Below are 24944 nucleotides of genomic sequence, written 5' to 3'. Positions count from 1 at the left end.
TACACTTATATGTAGAACAAGAACACATATGTCAATCACAATATTCAAGCTAATGTTATTTACAGCAAACTTGCTTCCTTGTTTGAATTTCTCTTTCCCTGTCTTTCAGACATTTTGCAAAAATTCCCTTTCTAAATTTTGTAGCAAGACCATAAGAACAGAATCCACTCTTCACCCTTGGTTTTATTTAGCAATGACTGGATCTGTGTTTGTTTCAAATGCTCACAATCACTGCTAACTGTGTTGCGAGATCCCTGGTGGACCTATTTAATCATCCTGATTTCTCAAACGATCATCTTCTTAGTCTTTATTTGCCATAACTTCCTCAAAGTTTACTTGAGGAGCACCATTCTAGCAGCCCCTCAAGATGACTATGGGCTATTTAATTACAAATTGGGAAATTGAGCCTGTTAGCACAAAATAAAGAGCAACAATTCCCTCACCTGTACCTTGAAGGGATGGACAAATCTTTAAATGTTGTGTGGAAGGCCTCCACACAAACGCAATATATATTGCTTCTAAAATCAAAGCTATCCCCAAAGACATTTAAATCAAACTGCACTAACATCTGGTTTTCCATAAATCAAAAAATTTAGATGCTATGTTTAAGGGGTCATTTGCTGTTTAAAGGAAGAATTTTAATGAAGGAAATAGAGTAATTTAAAAAATCATAGGCATCTAGAAACACTCCCCTGATAACCTCAGCATACATCTATTCTCATGACATATCTTCTCATCCCAGGAGATGCTAACCTATTTTGGATAACTTGTAAATCTCTTTCCTCTGGATCACTGACAAGACGACTTTCTTGATATTTAGCAAAAAGCTACAGATCTTGGATTAAACTAAAGCAGACTTACTTTACCTTCAACAGCAATGTACAAACTTACTACAGTGCTGAAATATTATCAATATCAATGGTAACCAGCCTTGCCAGTATTCTAACTGATCATTTCACAAAGTCAAAGAATTTTTAAAAAGCAACAATGCAATATTTACTCATGATAAACTAAGACTCTACAGTCTGATTGTTACTGAAATTTATTGCAACAGACTCAACTTTATTCTCTGCTTGCTTTTTGAAAAAAGACCTATCTCTAAATGCCTATTCAAAAGTTATACCCTTAGAGCTTAAATATTTTTCTACATTTCACCTTCACCTGTGAAAAACAACCAGGAGAATCTGTACAACCAAAGCTACCTTGTTTGTTAACAAGCAGTAACTTGGACACTCTCCCTAGCACAGAGCATTGTGACAGTGCCTTTGACAGCGGTGGCAAGTTAAAGAACAGATGAGCAGGGAGGACAAGAAGGACCCCACTTTGACAGTGTTATTTGTGGCAGAGACATCTAATGAGGGACAAATAGGCACAGAATGGCTCTGAAGCTAATTCTTGCTCTAGTGTAAAACCACTTCACAAACATATTCAACCCTTCTTCAACTTCTCACTTTTTTCTCATTTTTGGTATGTTTCATTTTCATAATAAAATGGACATGGGGAACTGAAGATAAAGGAAAACGAAGGGGAGGAAATGGTGTCACAGGCTACAAATATGTACACCGTGCTTTTTGAATCCACTTTGCCCAACCAGATGGCTTGTTAAACAATGATTTCCAAAATTACTTGTGTAGACATCATCCGGGCATCTTGTTAAAATGTGTATTTTGATTATGTCTGAGATTCTGCATTCCTCATAAGCTCCCAAGTGCTCCTGCTGGTGCTGGCCTGGGGACCACTCCTCAAATGGCAAAGGTGTGAAAGACTTTAACCTATTAGAGGCCAAGCCCTGTCTAATGTCAAACCATTCAAGCAGAGTCCTCTTCCCCTACACTGAAAATAAAACAAAAAAATCAAAGGCCAAATAAACCTCGTGTTAAGGCACGTGTAACATGTATGCTCTCTCATTTCATTCACAACTCATTTCATCCTAATAACAATTTCCAGAACTAGGGAATATCAATCCCATTTCCTGGGTGAGGGGACTGAGGACTCAAAGTGTTAAGGAGCCTGTTCAAAGTCACATGCCTGGAAAGGGATGAAGCAACATTTTGCACTGAGGTTTAGGGTCTTCTAGTCCAGCTCCTTTGAACAGTGTTTTATATGATTAAAAGGCTTTCATACACATGAACACATCTGATCCTCCTAATATATGCCCTGTGAAAAAAGTATGAAAGACCTCATTATGCTCATTTTGTAGATGGAGAAAGTAAGGCAGGGAAGACTAAAGAGTATGGCAATGGCCCAGAGCTAATTAGCAACAGAGCCAGAGCTGTCACTGAGTCCTTCTGATCCCCGTTCCTTGTCTCTTCTGTATCATTATCATGCTCCTCAACAGTAATCAATTTGTAAACTAGAATAAAACAACAAGTAGGAATATGCTTCAGAAATTTCTAACAGAGGAATTAGCCTTATTTATAAACAAAGCCTATTGAAATAACTTAGAAAAAGGAGATACTAGTATTCAGGTTTCATTTCACTTTCAAAGATCTCAAAACACAAATTCCCAACAACTGCTAAGTCTTTGGCCAAATCCCGAGAGAAGGATGGCAAGGGGGTACAGATCATACTCTGGTACCCTTAATAGTCTTTGTAATCACCTTATTTTCCTTTTCATACTTTATACTAAAATTTGAATTGCTTTTGATTTTAAAAGTCTATGTTGGGTGGCTGGAAGTAAAGCTCATTTCAAGGGAATATCCTTCATTTTTCTTAACAAAAAGAGTATCAATTTTACTCTACAGATATTTAAATTCTGTATCTTCACTCTTTCAACTGGCTCTTTTTTAAAAATCAATATTGAAATGCAAGTGTCTTCTTCCCACAGTAAAATAAAAGACTCTGCTTTTAACCCATGTGCTGTTACGTATGCCACTCTATTTTTCTCCTTTTCTCCAAAGACACATATGTTCGAATATCTGTTTATATATACTATCTCCTTTTCCCTAGGTTACCTGTCAATGCTTCTATAGTTCAGATTCTACCTTCATCATTCCACTGAAATCACTATCCCTCGAGTCATCAACTTACCTATATATAGGTTAACTCCATGGGTCTGATGAACTTTCCAGAAGTATTTGATGTGTCCACTGCTCCTTTCCTCTGTGAAAGGCACTCTCTCTACCTATAACTTCTGAACCGAAAGGCTCTACTGAGTTTCTTCTAACTTCCACACTTGTTTTTTCTCAGCTTCCACTGTGTATAAATTCCTTTTCCAATATTCAGTCCTCATTAAGGTAAGAGTTATTTACTGGGCATACTCTGTTCTTTGTGTTATGCTAGGTGATAAAACTGATTAAAAAACAACTGACACTGGGAATTCCAGTTCAAGATGGCAACATTGGAAGGCTCTGAAATCTCCTCCTCCGTGGAATACATCAAATTATACCTATTAATGGAACAATTTGTCCTGAAGAAGAACTAAGAGCTGATTGAACTACTGAACCAAAGATAGAGAGATTAGCAAGAGACATGGAGATACAGGAACAAAGGGAATCCCCAGTCTCTATGCTATACAGAGCAGGGGGGAAGATCAATGCTGAGGGTCCAGGAACAGATTTCTCTGACCTTGGGCACAGAAAAAAATGATGTGGTTTAAAAGAGCAACTAGCCTTTAAAAGAGACAACACTAGAACTCTGGCAAGCAGCAGAGGATGAATCATGGGAACCTACCCCTGAAGCCAGGAGCACACTGAATACACTGTTGGTTGGCTAACTTGACAATAAATTATATTTAAAATTTAAAAAAGTAAAAAGTAAAAGGGCTAAGGAGCTGTGGGAACACTCTCTTCGTGTCCACATTAAAAGTCCAGATCAGAAAATGGTCTGGCTCATAGTAAGCTCGTGACCTCAGTGAGCTAAGGGCCTGAAAGCCCACACCAACTCCTGTGGTACTACGGTATGAAAAAGAAGCTATAGGTTTTCTTAATTAAAGAGTTTACTTTATTGTTTCAATTTTTAAAAATTTATCTTGCTTTGGGGCACCTGGGAGGCTGAGTTCATTAAGTGTCTAACTCTTGGTTTTGACTGAGGGCATTATGTCACAGTTCAAAGGTTTGAGCCCCACATCAGACTCCACACTGGAATTGCAGAGCCTGCTTGGGATTCTCTGTGTCCCTTTCTCTCTGCCCCTCCCCTGCCCAAGTTCTCTCTCTCTCACAAAATAAATAATAGGATTTCATTCTTTCTCACTGTCAAGTAGTATTCCATTGTTTATATATAAACCACATCTTCTTTATCCATTCATCAGTTGATGGACATTTGGGCTCTTTCCATCATTTGGCAATTGTTGAAAGTGCTGTTATAAACATTGGGATACATGTGCTCTTATGCACCAGCACTCCTGTATCCCTTGGATAAACTCCTAGCAGTGTGGGAATCTACCTCCGAGACCAAGAGCACACTGGACACATGGTATGTCAACTAACTTGACAATAAATTATACTTCAGAAAATAAAATAATAAATAATAAAAATTTAAAAACCAAGAAAACAAAATAAATAAACATTAAAAAATAAACATATAAAATCTGTTTTTTTTTGTTTTGTTTTTAGTCTTGTTTTCTTCTCTTGTTTATTCTCTTTTTTCTTCTTTTATCTTATTATGTTCTAGCATATACAGCCACCGCTCCAGCCAGCCAGCCAAAGTCACCAATCACACAGAGTCTGCATGGACGACAGCACACAAGACCACTCCTTCAGGTTTAGGAGAAGTAGCCATTGCACCTAATCCACAGAAATAAACACAGGAAGTCAAGCAAAATGCAGAGACAGAGAAATATGCTGCCAAAGAAAGAACAAAAAAAAAAAACCTCAGATAAAGAAGTAAATGAAACAGAAATAAGCAAGTCATGATCATAGGGGCACCTGGGTGGCTCAGTCGGTTAAGCCTGACTTCAGCTCAGGTCAGATCTCACGTCTGTGGGTTCGAGCCCCGTGTCAGGCTCTGTGCTGACAGCTAGCTCAGAGCCTGGAGCCTGCTTCCGGTTCTGTGTCTCCTTCTCTCTCTGCCCCTCCCCCTCTTATGCTCTGTCTCTCTCTGTATCAAAAATAATAATAAATTTAAAAAAATAAAGTCATGATCATAAAGATACTCACTGGGTTGGAAAAAAAGAAAAGAACTCAGCAATACCTTCAATAAAGAGACAGAAAATATGAAAAAGAACCAACCAAAGTTGAAGGATACAATAAGTGAAATAAAAAGAAAAACACACTAGAAGGAACCCAGAGTAGATGGGAAGATGCAGAAGAATGTATCAGTGATCTGGAAGACAGGGTAATAGAAAGCATTCAAGCTCAAGAACAAAAAGAGAAAAACAAGTTTAAAAAAATGAGAATAGGGAGGGAGGAAAATCCTGAGAGAGAAAATGAACGGAGGGTTGAAGGGGAAGGTGAAGGGGAAAAAGAGGTGGTGGTGATGGAGGAGGGCACTTGTGGGGAAGAGCACTGGGTGTTATATGGAAACCAATTTGACAATAAACTATATATAAAAATAAAGTGTAAAACACACACACACACACAATGAGAATAGGTTAAGAGATCTCATGGACAACATCAAGCAAATATTTGCCTCATAGGGGTCTCAGAAGAGAAAGAGAAAGGTGTAGAAAATGTATTTGAAGAGGTAATAACTGAAAACTTCCCTAACAAAGGGAAGGAAACAGACATCTGAGTCCAAGAAGCACAGAGAATTCCAAACAAGGTGAAACCAAGGAGGTCCACACCATGGCACATAATAATTAAAATGTCAGAGATTAAACATGAAGAGAAACTCTTAAAAACAGCAAAAGAGAAACAAAAAGTAACCTGTAAGAGAAAACCTATTAAGCCATCAGCTGATTTTTCAGCAGAAATTTTATAGGCCAGAAGGTAGTGGCACGATATCTTCAAAGCACTAAAAGGAAAAACCAGTAAGCAAGAATACTCTACCAGCAAGGTTATCATTCAGCTTTGAAAAAGAGATAAGGAGTTTCCCAAACAAATATAAAATAAGGGGGTTTATCACCACCAAGCCAGACTTGCAAAAAATATTAGAGAGATTGCTTTAAGTGGAAAAGAAATGACCATAATTAGACATAAGAAAATTATGAAGAAAAAGATGTAAAATATGACAACATATACATAAAACATGGAAAAGGGAGTAAAAAACCAGAAGAGAAAAGTAAAAAGAAAGAGTTCTGTTTTTTAGAATGTTTGGATTTAAGTGATCATCAAACTAATATAGATTGCTATTTACTTAGGGTGTTTGTTATATATGAACTTCATGGTAAACACAAACACAAAACCTAAGGCAGATATACAAAAAATAAACAGAAAGAAAGCCAAATATTACACCGTAGACACTCATCTATCACAAAGAATTAGATGAGGAGGAGGAGAATGGAACAAAGAACTACAAAAATAACTTGAAAATAAATTTCTTAAATGGCAATAAGAACATATAAATAATTGCTTTAAATGTAAATGGCCTAAATGATCCAATCAAAAGACAGTGGTGGCAGGACGGATTAAAAAAGAAAAAAATCTGTATCTGCTTGCAAGAGACTCCCCTTAGACCTAAAGATACTTACAGAATGAAAGTGAAGGGATGGAAAACCATTCACTATGCATATGAAAACAGAAAAACAGCCAGGGTAGCAATACTTAAATCAGACAAATAAACACTTTAAAACAAAGACTGCATTAATAGACAAGGGCACTGCATAATGATAAAGGAATCGATCCAACAAAAGGATATAACAATGGTGTGTGTGTGTGTGTGTGTGTGTGTGTGTGTGTGTCTACACACATATACAGACACACCCAAAACTAGAGAACCCAAATACATAAAGCAAATATTACTGGACAGAAAAAGAGAAATTGATGATAATACATAAACAGTAGGGAACTTTAACACTTGACTTACATCAGTGGTTAGATCATCTAGTCAGAAAATCAGTAAGGACACAATGTCTTTCAATGATACATTGGACTAGACAGACATAAGAGATATATACAGAACATTCGATCAAAAACCAATATATATTACTTTCAAGTGCACAGAGAACATTCCCCAGAATAGATCACATATTTAACATGAGTGAAATAATGCCATGCATCATTTCTGATCTCAAAGGTATAAAACTAGAAATAATCACAGGAAGAACACTGGAAAAACACAAACGTGGGGACTAAGCAACATGACATTAAAGAACCAGTAAGTCAAGGAAATAATCAAAGAAGAGATTTGAAAATACATTGAGGAAAATGAAAATGAAAACACAATGGTCCAAAATCTTTTGAACATAGCAAAAGCAGTTCTAAGAGGGAAGTATATAGTAATACAGGCCTATTTCAAGAAATAAGAAAAAAGCTCAAATAAATAATCTAACCTTACATCTAAAGGAATTAGGGGGCACCTGGGTGGCTCAGTCAGTTAAGCTCAGGTCACAATCTCACAGTTTGAGTTCAAGCCCTGCATTAGGCTCTGTTTTGAAAGCTCAGAGCCTGGAGCCTGCTTTGGATTCTGTGTCTCATCCTCTCTCTGCCTCTCCCCAACTTGTGCTCTGTCTCTGTCTCTTAAAAATAAATAAATGTAAAATGAATTTTTTAAGGAGTTAGAAAATAGAAGAATGAAGCCCAAGGTGAGGAGAAAAAAGGAAATAATAAAGATTAGAGGAGAAATAAATGCCACACACACACACACACACACACCAGAAACAACAACAACAACAAAATAAGACAAAAAAAAATGGAGTCAAGAGCTGGTTCTTTGAAAAAAAAAATGAAATTGACAAACCCTTAGTCAGACTTAAAATGAAAAAAACAAGAGAAAGAACCTAACTACATAAAAACAAAAATGAGAGAGGAAAAATAACAACTGACACGATAGAAATACAAAGAGAATACTATGAAAAATATCACACCAACAAACTGGATAACCTAGAAGAGACAGATTACTAAAAACATACAAACTCCCAAAAACTGAATGAGGAAGAAAGAGAAAATTTAAACAGACTGATTACTAATACAGAATTGAATAAGTAATTTTAAAAAACTACCAAAAATATAAAAGTCCAAGACCACAATGATTCACAGGTGAATTTTACCAAATATTTAAAGACGAGTTTATAAACCTATTTTCCTCAAATTATTCCAAAAAGTAGAAGAGGAAGGAAAGCTTCCAAGTACTTTCTATGAGGCTACCATTGCCTTAATACTAAAAGTAGACAAAAACACCACAAAAAATAAAACCACAGGCCAATATCCCTGATGAACACAGATGTAAAAATCCTCAGCAAAATATTAGTAAAACAAATCCAACAATACATTAAAAAGATCATTCACCATGATCAGGTGTGATTTATTAAACAGTATTTGTAAATCAATCATCATACACCACATCAACAAAATGAAGGATAAAAATTATATAATCATCTCAATAGATGCAGGAAAAGCATCTGGAAAAATTCAACATCCATTAATGACAAAAACTCTTAATAGAGTAGGTTTAGAGGTAATATAACTTAACACACTAAAGGTCATAGGAGTAAAACCCAAAGCTAACATCATGCTCAATGGTAAAAAATTAAGAGCTCTTTCTCTAAGATCAGGAATAAGACAAGGATGTCCACTTTCATCACTTTTATTAAACACAGTACTGAAGTACTGGCAATAGCAATTAGATAAGACAAAGAATTAAGAGGCAACTGTATTGATAAAAATGAAGTAAACTATTATAATTTGCAGATGACATGATACTATACATGGAAAACCTTAAAGACCCCATGTAAAAAAACCCAGAAATAACCAATGAGTTTGGTAATGTTACAAAATACAAAATTAATACCCAGAAATCAATAGCATTTCTATATATTGGTAATTAATTAGAAGAAAAAGAAATTATGAAAACAATTCCATTTACAATTGCACCAAAAAGAATAAAATACCTAGGAATAAACTTAACTAAAAAGGTGAAAGACTTGTCCTCTAAAATACTGATAAAAGGAATTAAAGATTACACAAAGAAATAAGAAATAGAAAGATATTCCATGCTCATGGATTAGAAGCAATATTGTTTAAATGTCACTACTCAAAGCAATACAGAGATTTAAGGAAATTCACATCAAAATACCAAGAGCATTTTTCAAAAACTAGAATAATGATAAAAGTTGTATGGAGGGAGGCACTTGTGGGGAGGAGCACGGGGTGTTCTATGGAAACCAACTTGACAATAAACTATTTAAAAAAGTTGTATGGAAGCACAAAGGATCCCACATATACAAAGCAATTTTGAGAAAGCAAAACAATACTCAAAATATCACAATCCCAGATTTGTGATATACTACAAAGCTGTAGTAATCAAAACACTATGGTACTAGCAGAAAAATATACACATAGATCAAGAGAGCAGGAAAAAGAGCCCAGAAATAAACTGACTTTTATGGTCCATTAATCTGCAACAATGTGGAAAAGACAGTCTCTTCAAATAACGGTGCTGGGAAAACTGGACAGCTATGCGCAAAAAAACAAACAAACCGAAAATTGGACCACTTTCTTAAACCATATACCAAAATAAATCAAAACAGATTACAGACCTAAATGTGAGACCTGAAACCATAAAATTCATAGAATGAATTCATAGAATTCATTCCTGCATAGGCAGGAATTTTTTGACATCAGTTCTAGAAACATTTTTCTAGATATGTCTCCTCTGGCAAGAGAAACAAAATGAAAATTAAACTATGGGGACTACACCAAGGTAAAAAGCGTCTGCAATGTGAAACATACCATCAATAAAACAAAAAGGCAATCTACTGAAGGGGAGACCATAACTGCAAATGATACATGTGATAAGGGGTTAATATCTAAAATGTATGAAGAATGTATACAACATAACACCAAAAAACACATAGAATCCAACTAAAAATCAGCAGAAGATCTGAATTGACATTTTCCAAGGACAATATGCAGAGGGCTAATGGACACACGAAAAGATGCTCAACATCACTAAACATCAGAGAAATGTAAATCCAAACCACAATGAGATATCACCTCATACCTATCAGAATAGTGAAAATAAAAAAAAGTGTTTATGGGAATGTGGAGGAAAAAAACCCCTTGTGTTCAGGGGGTGGGAATGAGAATTGGTACAGCCACTGTAGAAAACAGTATAAAGGTTCCTCAAAAATTTAAAAATATAAATACCATATGATCCAATAATTTCATTACTGGGTATTTACACAGTGAAAATGAAAATAGTAATTTGAAAAGATATAGGCACCTCCATATTTACTGCAGTATTATTTACAATAGTCAAGATATGGAAGCAACCTAAGTGTCCACAGATCCACAAACAGAGAAGGAAAATGTGGTATATATACAAAGATTACACAGCCATAGAAAAGGATGAGATCATGCCAGTTGCAACATCAATGGACTTAGAAGTATTATGAGAAGTGAAATGATTTTATTCTAAGGAAAAACAAATGAGTAAACAACCAAAACAATCTGACCTATAAATACAGAGAAGAAACTGATGATTGCCAGAGGGGAAAGGGGTCAGTGGATGCGCAAAATCGGTGAAGGGGAGTGGGCGATGTGCGCGTCCAGTCATGGAATGTCTGAGTCACAGGAATAAAAGGACAGCATAAGGAATACAGCCAATGATATTATATAATAAAAGCTTTGTAAGGTGACAGATGGGAGCTCCACTTGTGGTGAGCATAGCTTAAGGCAGAAGCTTATCAAATCACTATGTTATACACCTGAAAGTCATGTTACATTGTGTGTCAACTATACTCAAATAATAAAAAATTAACTGTGATTAAAAAATATGTTGTTGCTACCCTCCTAAAACTTACATTCTAACAGAGAAGAGGCCCCATGAGTCAGGAAGTCAGGAAAGGCTTCTCCAAGGGAATGATGACTTGACTGAAATCTCAAAAGTGAGTAGGTATTGATAAGGTGACAGGAGAAGGCAAGAGCATTCTATGCACAGGGAATGCATGCAAAATGGCCTAGGATCATGAGGAGCAAGGTCATAGGATTAGGCTGGAAAGGTTGGTAGAAATCTGTTAAGGATTCTGATTTCTCCTATAGGAAGCAATGAAATGTTTTAAGTGAAAGAGGAACAAGATCAGATCTGCATTTCTGGAAGATCTGAAAGATCACAGCGGCTATAACGAAAAACTAGAAGATACAGGAGAGGATCAGGGTGGATGACTAAGAGGCAAGTGCAGTGGTTCATCCTGGAGATGACGGCTGTTCATACAGGCTGATAGCAGCAGACTGACAAAACGAATTGTTGGCTTGGACATCAGGAAGGAGGAAGAAGAGTATGCAAAGATGGCTCGTGGGATAAATTATCGTTAAATTATTTGCACGGCAAAGGGGTTGGGGGTTTCAGACAAGACAAATGTTAGTGCCAGGTAAAGGCATTCATTTCCCATTATCATGGGAAAGGAAAAAGAATGGGTAAATATGTAAGTCTGGAGGCAGGAAGGGGGATGGGTTCCCATCCAGTTATTTTTGTTTACCATGAAGAGAGAGGTAAATTTAAGCCTTGAGAATGAAGAGGATCATGATGAGGTGGTTAGTTCAGCAAAATGGGAAATGTTTGAAATGACAGGTGAATATAAGACTAGACAAACCTAGGGGTGCCTGGGTGGCTCAGTCAGTTAAGTGTCTGACTTCAGCTCATGTCATGATCTCACAGTTTGTGAGTTTGAGTCCTGGATCTGGCTCAGTGCTGATAGCTCAGAGCCTGGAGCCTGCTTCAGATTCTGTGTCTCTCTCTCGTTCTCTCTCATGTTCTCTCTCTCTCTCTCTCTCTCTCTCTCTCTCTCTCTCTCTCTCTCTCTCTCCCCCTCCCCTGCTCACAACTCTTTCTCTCTCTCAAACATAAACATTAAAAAAAAAAAAAGACTAGACAAACCTAGAAAAGTTCCTGGCCAACGGGCTTCTGACTCTAAAGGTCAAAGTAAGTTCTTCATCAATGAAAAGCCTTCTTGTACCATGCAGAAAACCATCACTCTCTCTGTTCTTCTGAAAATTTCAACTAGATTTCTGGAAAAAGACTGGGGTAAAAGGAAATAGAATAACTTTTTTTTTTCTCTGCTATAGTGATTCTGGAACCAAGAGAAGAATGGCATATCCATGCCAAACATTAAAATATTTATGCTGATTCAGTGCTACGGGGCCACATAAAACAAAGTTACAAAATGTTTGCTTACAATCAGTTTTCCTGGGAGGGCAGTTGAGCACTGACAGAAGTAAGTAGATGAGATCTGGCAGAAACGCACAAATACCTCCTAAATAATGAAGGGTAAGGCTTGGAGGTAAGGGTGAGCTCTGGGAATGGTTTTTGTTACTGAATTCAACAGCAATAAAAGCATTCACAGTAAATCCTGGAGGTCACCCAGGGAAAGCATCAAGGAGGGGGCTACAGGTGACTACATCAGCTATTTGGTACAAGGGCACGGATATTTGCTATAGAAAACTTGGGGACCTCTGAAATCATTGCATACAAAGACGAAGACTCTAGACAGAGACAACATTCCTCACAACTCTCATTTTCTCTGTCTCTCTGGCTACCAAAAATTTGAAATATCTATCATCACAGCCTCTTATGTGCTACCTGAGTCCCAACTGTATCTCTGAAAATGTAATATCCTCCAGGATAAAAGTCATGATACAAAAGAAAACATCCTACTAGGCCAGGGAAAGGCACCTGGATATGCACAGAGAATGATCAGTAAAATTCCAAAACTGACTTGAGAGAACACATTAAAAGTATTAGTTACAAAAAAATAGATGTAAAAATTAGAAAGCATAAGGTATGTGGTCACAGTTCTGTTTAAGGAAATAGGATTATAAGAAATAAGGGGCAGAACATAAGATACGGTATGAAAGAAAGGCAGTAGAAATGAAAAGAATGTTAAATATAAAGTTTAGTAAAGAAATGAAAGTTATATAACATGTTAAATGCCCATACTGGAAATAGTAATGAGGAGACAAAATTATTAACATGGAGCAAATCTTGAGGAGTACTTGCTATTAGGTATAAAGGAAATATAAAGAGATAAATACTAGGAGAAATCATAAATGTGAAGGGCAGAGAACATGATCCAGCAGTGAAGATAATCTCATATCTGAAGATCAAATCAAAAGAAATGGACAGAAACAGTAACAGAAGATGTAATAAGAGAAAAATTTTCCCACAAAAACCAAGACTTGGAGTTTTAGATAAAAATGAGAATAAACTGTTTGGAAATTTTCCTAAAATGTGTTTCACACCTTGGAAAAAAGCTCAAAATAATACTGACTGCAATTCATTGTAGGTATTACATTTGATCTAGAATGCATTGCTGTGTATAAACTGGAACTAAGCAATCTTTTATTGGTTGGTAATACCTTGTGATAAAAATGTCATCTCTAAGTATAAACTTTGATTTGCTATGTAAACTAAAACAATAGGACTACTAACAGTTACGATCCCGCTGATCTGAGCAGAACTTATGAATAAATAAGGTAATAAGAAAAAACCCTCCTTTGATTATAAAATTCTTTATATTCTTAAAGTTCAGCTCATATATTTTTGGCTGAGGCTTTAATTCAGAACTTGACACCTATGTCATTCTTGTTATCTAACAAGTAGCTGAGAAACTGGCAGCAGCAAATAAATCACGTTATGAGATGCATAGCTAACCTCACTCACATGCCGTGCACACTGTATACACCTACAGAGGGACAGCCAGATGTTCACAACATTCTGCTCAGCGGCAAGATTAGGGGAAATTAGCCATTTGGGTCACTTTCTTCCTTGCCTCTTCCCTTAACAAAGAGGCCTTGGATCATTGTTTAAGTGCCTCTGCTCAGTTGGGCTCATCTCTGAATGGGTCAGAAAATAATATAATAAATGTCCAGTTTAATTTGTCCCCTTCACTTTAGAGCCATGTGGATAAACCAGCTAACCATACAGATTTTTTTTTAAGACAGGCTGTTGGTGTTTTCAGCTTTCATTAGAATATGCTGTGGTAAAATTGACAGCCAATTCTGTGTCTTAAAAGAACAAATGTTTACTTTTCATTGATGCTACATATTTAAAGAAATTTTTATTTAAATTCCACTTAGTTAACACATGGTACAATATCCGTTTCTGGTATACAGTACAGTGGTTCAACACCTCCACACAACACCCCGTGCTCTTCATGGCAAGTGCCCTCCTTAATTCTTATCACTTATTTTACCCATTTCCCCACCAATCTCCCCTCTGGTAACCATCAGTTTGTTCTCTGTAATTAAGAGTTTGTTTCTTTATTTGCCTTTCTTCCCACTATGTTTCTTTGTTTTGTTTCTCAAATTCCACATATGAATGAAATCATATGGTATCTGTCTTTTTCTGACTCACTTATTTCACTTAGCATAATACTCTAGCTCTATCCACACTGCTGCAAATGGCAAGATTTCGTTCTTTTTGATAGTTGAGTAATATTCCATTGTGTATATATACATCTTCTTTATCCATTCAGTCAGTCAATGGACATTTGGGATCTTTCCATAGTTTGGCTATTGTTGATAATGTTGCTACAAACATCAGGGTGCATGCATCCCTGTGAATTATTATTTTTGTATCCTTTGGGTAAATACCTAGTAGTGCAATTGCCGGATCATAGGGTAGTTTGGGCTGTGGTGGCTCAGGCTGTGTTCCATGTGTCAACTTCATCCCAGGATCCCTTCTGAAGGATCAATCCCTGTATATAATATGTATTTCTCATTTCATGAGGAAAAAGAACAGCCTGAAACACACATAGCCTTTCTTTCTGCTTCTGCTCAGGTGTAATGTATAACCAGCCCACTGGCATTATATTGGTCAAACCAAGACATGTGCCCAAAAGTTCCATCAATGAGGAAGGGACATACATTCTTCTCATGAAGCATTTCCTAAACTCTCAAGACAATGGGTAGGGATGTATAATTCTTTTTTAAAAGGCATGAAACAATTGTAAAATCTACTACTCATGACAAAATTAAAGTCAAGAAAGCTGTAAAGCCATAATATATTAAACAAGAAGGGAAAGATAACACCAAACTCCAAATAGTACAGTGGATAAAAAATAAAACTATGCATTTTCTCCTGAATGAGAAGGAAACAGTAAAGCCAGAAAGATTGAAGGAACTGGTAAATCTCTGCCACACAAATGTTAGTCAAGATAAACCATAGAGTCATACCAATTAGTCACTAGAGACAAAAACCAAATGATCAACTCATTAGATGTCCAAAAGACATATGATTAATTTCAGTATGTTTTTAATAGTTATTATTTGCCAACTCAAGATATAACCACAGCACAACAAATTGTATATATCCCAAGCCAGGAGCTAACACCATATGAAATAATGAACACAGAGGCAATCCCACGAAGGTCAGGATTGAGATAAGGATGTCTTTTATGCCTACTGTATTGTAATTTTCTTCTGGAGTTCTAACTAATGCTATATATTAAGAGAGGAAAAATGAAGTGTAAATACTCTGTAAATATAGAGGAAAATCACTGTTTGAAGAAACTATATCAAAATTTAAAAGAAGAAACTTTAAAAGCTCTTAGAATAAAAATAAATCTCAACAAAGCAACTGGTTACAAAATAATAATATAAAATTATTACTATTTCTATAAAACAATAATTAGTACAAATATAGTAAAACCAGATCCTTTATTAACAACACTGTCTGACTACCCAGCGTATCCACAGCCACCTTCCTAAGCAAGCATCCAAAGCATAGGTTGCCATGCTTTATAATACATGTATTTATTTCCCAGCCACAGAAAATTGATCACAGATTGGCTCCTGACCCACATGTAGCCATCCATGCATAGGGCAGCCAGGAGCCTCTGACCTGCCTAAATGAGGTGATCTTTATTTATTATCTATGAACTGATCAGATCCTCTTCATTAGTAAGAGCACACTTAGGGACATAATCAGTAGAACATGTAAGAAACTGAGACACAAAAAAGAGAGTAGGGAATTAGTGTAGGCCAAAAGACAAGAGTCACTTTGATCAGGAAAGGAGAAGCACGGGAGGCAATGAGAAAGGGAGCTGAAGATCCAGGCAGAGACGCCAAGAGGGAGGAGCTGAATCAGATATAGTGTACCAGTAGAGTTGTTCTGTCATTCTCCTTAGTCACTATTCTTGTTACATAAGGTCTGACTGTAAAAGCTGTGGAAATGTAAAAATGGAAGTAAAAACAGAAAGCATTCTGAACCATGCCTTACAACCTAATAATGCCAAACACAGAGGCCATTTGCAATAGCAACATAAAATACTAAAAACCCAAGTACAATGTTTATCAGTAGAAAGACTTATTTATTTTAATGTTTGTTTATTTTTGAGAGAGAGAGAGTGAGCAGGGGAGGGGCAGAGAGAGAGGGACAGAGGATCTGAAGTGGGCTCTGTGCTAACAATGGAGAGCCCGATGTAGGGCTCAAACTTACAAACCGTGAGGCATGACCTGAGCCGAAGTCAGATGCTTAACTGACTGAGCTACCCAGGAGCCGCAATAAAAGACTTATTTAAAGAAAAATTAAAATTTTCTTAATGTTTTTAATTTTTAGAGAGAGGGAGAGACAGCACATGTGAGCAGGGAAGAGGGGCAGGAAGAGAGAGGGAGAGAAAATCTCAAGCAGGCTCTACACTATGTGTGGAGTCCCAGTACGAGCCCCAACACGGGGCTTGATCCTACAACCCTTGTATCATGACCTGAGCCCAAATCAAGAGTTGGATAGTCAACTGACTGATCCACCCAGGTGCCCCCCAAGTTAAAATATTTTAAAGTAAGAATAATTGCAATTTTAAAGCAAAGAATAAATGAACAAATGGAGAATCTCACATATCAAAGCAAAAAAAATGAAGTATTTACAGATGTCAAAAGGACAAAAACAATCTATGAATTTAAAATGCAATTTTTAATATCTGAGTTGACACACAGTGTCACATTAGTTTCAGGTGTACAACTCAGTGATTGGACAAGTTTACACATGCTATGCTCACCACAAGTGTAGCTACCATCTGTCCTATTACATCACTATTAAATGATCAGTGCTTGTATTACTTATGCATTGCTGTTTATTCCCATAGTTTACTCATTCTGTAACTGGACACCTGTATCTCCTGCTCCTCTTCATCATTTTGCCCAATCACTCAGTATCCCCGCTGGCAACCGTCAGTATGTTCTCTGTATTTATAGTTGTGATTCTGCTTTCTATTTTTTTAGATTTTACTTATGAATGTAATAGTATGGTATTTGCCTTTCCCTATCTGACGTATTTCACTTAGCACAATACCCTCTCTGTCTTTCCGTGTTGTCTCAAACAGAACGATCTCATCCTTTTTATGGCTGTGTAATATTCCATTGTGTATATATACCACATCTTCCTTATCCATTTGTCTACTGATGGGCATTCACATTGCTCCATGTCTTGAATGTTATAAATTTTGCTGCGATAAACATAGTGGTACATTTATCTTCTTTAGTTAATCTTTTTGTTTTCCCTGCGTAAATACTCAACAGTGGAGTTGTTGGATACTATAGTATTTCTATTTTTAATTCTTTGAGGAACTTAAATTGAAATACCATTGAGGCATTTGGAAACTTCACAAAACTGTTTTAAATTTCATTAAATTACATATAATAATTTTAGAACGTGACACCTGTGAAGTTTTCAGTGGAAATATTCACTGAACAGAGGCCACCAATCAAGAAGTTGTTCTGAGACGACTGGTTAACATTGGGGGACGGGGATAAGTCATGAAACATCTGAAGAGACAGAGAATTAGTTTTAACAGTTTTAACTATCGTCATGTATACAGGTTTGACTTTTTTAGAAAAAGAAAAAGAACACTACTTAGAAAAATTGGTGATTGGTTTTAGGACATTAATAAACAACTCACAATAGAAAAATACAGATAGATAATAATTATTATATAGTATTACACATAACTATAAACCAAAGGAACACAAATTTTAACAATGATATTTAATTTGTTTCAAGTTCTACATATTTGAAATACTCAAAGATTCAAACCAAGAAATATTAACCAAGTGTGTTTATTATGGTGCTACTTAGAGTAGCAAAATACTTGAATCAGCCTGCATGATGAACATAGGGAAGTGACTTAATAAATTATTCATATATTTACTACTATAAAATCACATTTTAAGAGAATTAAATAGTAAAAAGTTCAGGATGGCTAAAATAAAAACAAAACCTAAGAAATAACAAGTGTTGGTGAGGATGTTGAGAAAAAGAAATGCTTGTACACTATTGGTGGAAATTCAGATTCATGAAGCCACTGTGGAAAACAGTATGGAAGTTCCTTGAAAAATTTAAAATAGAATTACCATAGGATACAAGAATTCCACTACTGGCTCTTTACCCAAAGAAAACAAACACATTAATTCAAAAAATATATATAAGCCCTTATGTTTACTGCAGTATTATTCACAATGGCCAAGATCATGGAAGCAAACCAAGTATCTATCCACAGATAAATGGATAAAAGAAGATATGGTATCTATTTATAATGGAATACTACTCAGGAATACGAAGAATAAAATCTTGCCATTTGCAGTAACATGGATGGGCCTCAAAGGTATTATGCCAAGTGAAGTAAGTCAGACAGAGAAAGACAAATGCCATATGATTTCACTTACATGTGGAGTTTAAGAAACAAAACAAATGAACAGAGAAAAACCAAACAAACAAAAGGCCACTCTCAGATACAGAGAACTGGTGGTTGCCAGAATGGAAGTGGGCAAGGAGAAGAGTGAAGTAGGTAAAGGGAATCAGGAGTACACTAATTTTTGGTGAGCACTGAGAAATGTATAGAATTGTTCATCATTGTATTCTGCACCTGAAACTAATACAATACTACATAAATTGTAAATGATTTTTTTAATTAAAAAAATCAATGGAGTAAAAAGTGCCAATGCCATATTATCAGGTATAATCTTTGGATTACAAAATAGTATCTACAATATGAACCCAATTTCTATAAGAAAAAATTGGGTTTGTGTGTACCTAAGAGAAATATGTGAACATTATGGATACCAAAATATTAATGCTTAGTTCTGGATGGTGGGGCTACAGGATTTTTATTTTCTCTTTCATTAATTTGTACCTATCCCAAATTTTCTTCAAAAATGTATTTATATTCATAATATAATTACATGTTATATTTCGTCAGTTCAGAGGATTTATACTGTGTTCACTTTTTCCAGAAACATTCTTATTTATAAACCTTTCTTCCTTCTAACCCACCTTCTCTTCTCCTTCATGCCCTACTTTATTTGGCTGTGTTTCTTACAGATTTTATTAAGGTACAATGAAGTCTACTTTTTTTTCAGTTTTAAGCTGCTTAATGTAAATACTGCAAATTTCATGTCTTATGTTCTATCACTTCAAGGATAAAGTGTACATACTTAGTAAACATATGATTGAATGTCTGACAATTACAAAGTGTAGGAACTACATAGATCAGTCAGGCACTGAATAAACCAAAGAAACGGATTCATTCTGTAAGGCTAAAACGAGTCTGTCTGAGGAAAACTGTATCACCCTCGAATACAGGAAGAATGGGTCATCTCTTCATTTATATTCCCACAGCACTTGGTACATTCTGTTTTTCAAGATTATGTTAGTTTTTTGACTAAGTCAACATTTAGGTAAATAGTATTGTTTACTATAGGCTCTAGGCTGTAGATCTCTAGGAACTAGTCATCTTGCTTAACTGAAACTTTGTACCTTTTGACTAATATGTCCCCATTATTCCCTTCCCCCGGCTCCTGGTATCAATCTGCTCTCTGAAACTATGTGTTAGACTATTTTAGATTTCTCATGTAAGTGGAATCATGTAGTGCCTGGCTTATTTCACTTGGCTTAATGTCCTCCTGATTGATCCATGTTGCCACAAATGGCAGGATTTCCTTCTTTCCAAAGGTTGAATAATATTCTATTGTCCACATTGTCCTTATTCATTCATTTCTTGAAAGACATGTAGGTTGCTTCCTTTGTCTTGGCTGTTGTGAATAATGCTGCAATGAACACAGGGTTACAGGTATCTCTTTGAGATCCTAACTTCAATTTCTTTGGATATATATCCAAAAGTAGGATTGCTGGATTATAAAATAGTTTTATTTTTCATTTTTTGAGGGAACTCCACACTGTTTTCCACAGGGGCTATACCAATTTACATTCCTACCAACAGTGTACAAGTTTCTATTTTACCCTTTCCAACACTTAATGTTTTTTTAAAATTTTTTTTAATGTTTTATTTATTTTTGATACAGAGAGAGACAGAGCATGAGAGAAGGAGGGGCAGAGAGAGAAGGAGACACAGAACCGGAAGCAGGCTCCAGGCTCTGAGCTAGCTGTCAGCACAGGGCCTGACGCGGGGCTCGAACCCACGAATGTGAGATCTGACCTGAGCCGAAGTCGGAGGCTTAACCGACTGAGCCACCCAGGCACCCTTGTTTTTTTTTAATAATAGTTATCTATCCTAACGTATGTGAGGTAATGTCTCACTGCAGCAAATGCTTTTTAAAGGAATGAATAGACTGAACAGTGGAAAGAACAATATGGAAAATGGAAGTAGAGTAACGGCTAAGTGGAAATGATGCAGGAGTCGTAAGATTTGAATTTGTTCTCTTGAACAAATGAGTCATAGGGCCTTGTACAAGTCATTCCTCTTCTTACATGTTAGAGGCAGCATTTAGATTAGAGAATCTGGAATCCTACCAATGGATTTAATATCACTGACTGAATATTAAGATGAACCCAGGTCTTAGGGTTACATTTTTCTATTTATTTTTGAACTTTTTCTTACAGACAGTAGAATTTTTCTCTAGTCTTGGGACCCTAGCATTTCATCTATCCAACCTGTAGCAAATGAAATTGATATTTGACTAAGGGAATAGCAAAATGATCAGATATGGAGTTCTTAAATATTGAAGAAGTGAGGCTGAAGGGGAAACAAGTATATATATACTTAGTGGAGATGGTCGGTGAGCTCATCTACTCTTTGGGAAAGCACTGTAAAAAGACAGTATATTCTTTCCAGAGATCCAGAAATGCATGTTTTTCCAAAAATGGGCTAACTTAAAACATAAGTTTTATCATCAATTGTAACTTTCAGGACTATCCACATATCGGAAAGAATCAACACCATTTCAAGGTAATATGCAATGTGTAATAAGCTCTCACATTAGTAAACATCTTCCTCTCCCCTTCCATCCCCCCCTAGTGAAATGTCAAGGATACACTGGCTGAAGTTTTCCACAATCCAGATGTCCTTGAAAACCTCATCTGTGGCTGAGTGCAGAGGGCCAGCCGATGCAAAGCAAACAATGACTGAAGTTCATGATATTATCAAAAACATCCTAAACTCAAGTGATCTCAGTTTCAGTAAGATTTTCCTCCATCAAAACAAGTGTTTTTCCAATAATTATCTCCCTGATTCAAGAGAGGAAATAGCATGATCCTACATATTTAGGTCATAGGTGAGGATGTTCTAATTCTTTAGCTCAATCTAGTCTTCTGTTTAGTTAGACCAAGTCCTTAAGATAATCTCTATCAGAATTACATTTTAAACTTTAAAAATAGCATTCCAAGTTTTTGATGGCAGAAGTGGATACAGGTGATAAGAAATAGATACCATCTGAAAATATCACTATCTATAAAATGAAATGCTACTTCCTCTTTAATATAGGAAATTGAATTTTTTAAGATAAATGAGGCAAAGAGAAGATTTCCACATATTCGTATGTAAAAATATATAAATACAGCTAAAGAAGAGGATCAGCATGTTGACCTTCTATTATATTTCCTACTGCTATTCTCTGTGTATCTTTGTGTATCCACACAACTACAGTTATTCCTTGAGTATACTGTTTTAGGACACTCTGTTTCTTCCTTTTTTTAAAGTATTTCTCCCTTTGAATATGTATATTTGCCTCTTTCTCCCAGGATTTTTCTATCTTTTTTCTCTTTTTCCCTTATTTGGTCTAATATAAATAAGGCAAATGAGGGCCTATGGGCTACACCCAGCCCACTGATTACTTCTGTAAATACGGTTTTATTGGAACACAGCTTTTCCAAATTTGTTTACACACTGTCCAGGTACGCATTTGTTCCACAAAGACAGAGTTGAGGATTTGTGATACAGCCTCTAAAACCTAAAATATTTGCTCTGTGGTGCTTTACAGAAAAATATGAACAACTCCTAGTGTAGATGATAAAGTATCTTTCAAGGATCTTTGTTGTTGGAGATGTAATGCAGGGGCATGGGCATTAGAGAAGTTTTCAAAGAGAACTTGCCTGCCAGTACTTCTTAAAAAATGAAGACCTGTTTCAAAATAGTGGAATAGGTTGCCCTAAGCAATTTCTTTTAAGTTCCTGGTGAGATATCTGACAGTTGTGTTCATTCTTTTAAGGAGCTTATTCCATCAATTAAATTGCAAAAGTTGTTCTTTACCTTCCATTTCTCACTGTACCTAACAACCTAGCTCTAGTACCACTGTGAGCACAGGACAGGAAGAGATTCTGCCTTATTTCCTGTACTCTTGAGGGCCTGCTTTGGTCCTCTACCAACTCTGTCCCTATCTAGGGGTGATAGGTTTACCTGGAACTCAGGCCTCCGTCACCTCACTCTAGAGCACACTTCAGCTTTCAAGGTTATGTGCAAGCCTTTCTCTTGATTCCATGCATTTGAGAGTGGACACTCTATTGGTATCTGCAGCCCTAGGTCTGATAACTGGCTAAGAAGCAACTGTTTGCAGAGGAGGTAGGTGGATGGAGGTTGGACATGTGGGTTGAGTGTGCAAAAATCTATGTATGTGACTCATTTTGGACCAGAGCCAAGGTGAGGAGAAGACAAGGGGTCAGACTGGACACTAGCCTTTTTTTTTAATTGTGGCAACTATTACTTTTATTCTTTTTTCAATTCAAGTATAATTAACAAACAGCGTTATATTAGTTCCTTTATCTCTTTCACCCTTCCTTCCACCTACTTCTACTCTGACAAACATCAGTCTGTTTTCTGTGTTTAAGAGTCTGGTTTTTCTTCGTCACTTTTTTTCTTTGTTGTTCATTTGTTTTGTTTCTCAAATCCCACATAGGAGGCCAGCCATTTCTTTATTGCTCAAGATAGGAAGACAGCTTGATTTATATCTTCTCTAGGAGATATAAATTTTATAGTCTGCTTGGCCTAACAGACTGCCTTATTTAATAAAGGCAGTTAGCAGGCACCTAGTAGACTGAGTCAGTTAAGCATCTGACTCTTGGCTTTGGCTCAGGTCATGATCTCACAGTTTCAGGAGTTCAAGCCCCACATCGGGCTCTGTGCTGACAGTGTCAAGCCTGTTTGGGATTTTCTGTCTCCCTCTCTCTCTGCCTCTCCCCCACCCATGCTCAAAATAAATAAATAAACTTAAAAAAAATTTAAAAAATCAATAAAGGCAGTTAAAATAAATGTTTGAATTACTTTATAATTTGTTAAATTTTTAAATTTTTGGGGTCTTTTTTATTTTGAGAGAGACAGAGAGACAGGGAGTGAGTGGAGGAGGGGCACAGAGAGAGGGAGACACAGAATCCAAAGCAGGCTCCAGGCTGTGAGCTGTCAACACAGAGCCTGATGCAGGGCTCGAACCCACGGACTGTGAGATCATGACCTGAGCCAAAGTCAGATGCTTAACCCACTGCGTCACCCAGACACTCCTAGTTGAAAACAGTGGAATGTTCTGAAGACATAATAATAATAATTATTGTATGGTTTTACATAACTAGTTTTTAGTAGATATAAAAAATTTCAATATATTTATTAAATAACTCATTTCTCATGTGTGTTAATATATAATATGTTATAAATCTAGGTAACTGGGTGGAATGGTTATCAGACTTTAGTTTTCATTAAAATTAATGGAAGTACTTATTTAAAATGCTACCAGAAATAAGTCAAGAGTCTTGGTACCTAGCTCGGATGCTTAGATACCAAAAAATTATTTTTTTTCTTTTGTATGACACCTGGCATCAGCTAAACTATTCTCCCATTTATGTATTATGTCTGTTAGCACTGCAATCACATGATTACACCTATATTCAATTGCTCCTTTGACTCAGCAGTAGCTCTAGATCTTTTTTCTCTCTCTCTGAAGGAGAAATAAAGGTGTTTAGAGGCTTTCCTGGGAAAATTTGAACCTAACATTCCTCAAGGTAGAAGCCTCATCCCCAAGGGCGCCTGGGTGGCTCAGTCCCTTAAGCGTCCGACTTCAGCTCCGATCATGAAGCCGCGGATTCTGAGTTTGAGCTTGGCATCGGGCTCTGTGCTGACAGCACGGACCCTGGAGCCTGCTTCGGATTCTGTGTCTCCCTCTCTCTGTGCCCCTCCCCTGCTCTCATTCTGTCTGTCTGCCTGTCTCTCTCTCAAAAATAAATAAACATTAAAAAATTTTTCAAGAAATGTTCCCCAAAGGTCGACCCGTATTCCCCAAGGATGCACATCCACACCTGGGGTTCTCTGAGATTAAAGACGGAGGGTTTTTATTAAGAAAGGGTGCTGTATTTTGTCAAATGCTTTTTCTGCATCTATCGCCAGGATCATATGGTTTTTATCCTTTCTTTTGTTAATGTGATGAATCACGTTGATGGATTTGCGGATATTGAACCATCCCTGTAACCCAGGAATGAATCCCACTTGATCATGGTGGATAATTCGAAAATGTACAAGGAACTCACCAAACTTCACAATCACAAAACAAATAATCCAGTGAAGAAATGGGCAGAAGATATGAACAGACACTTCTCCAAAGAGGACATCCAGATGGCCTACAGACACATAAAACGATGCTCAACATCACTCATCATCAGGGAAACACAAATCAAAACCACACTGAGATACCACCTCACGCCAG

This window comes from Suricata suricatta, chromosome X, assembly GCF_006229205.1.
Source record: "Suricata suricatta isolate VVHF042 chromosome X, meerkat_22Aug2017_6uvM2_HiC, whole genome shotgun sequence".
NCBI lineage: Eukaryota > Metazoa > Chordata > Mammalia > Carnivora > Herpestidae > Suricata > Suricata suricatta.
This window is presented reverse-complemented; position numbering follows the sequence as displayed.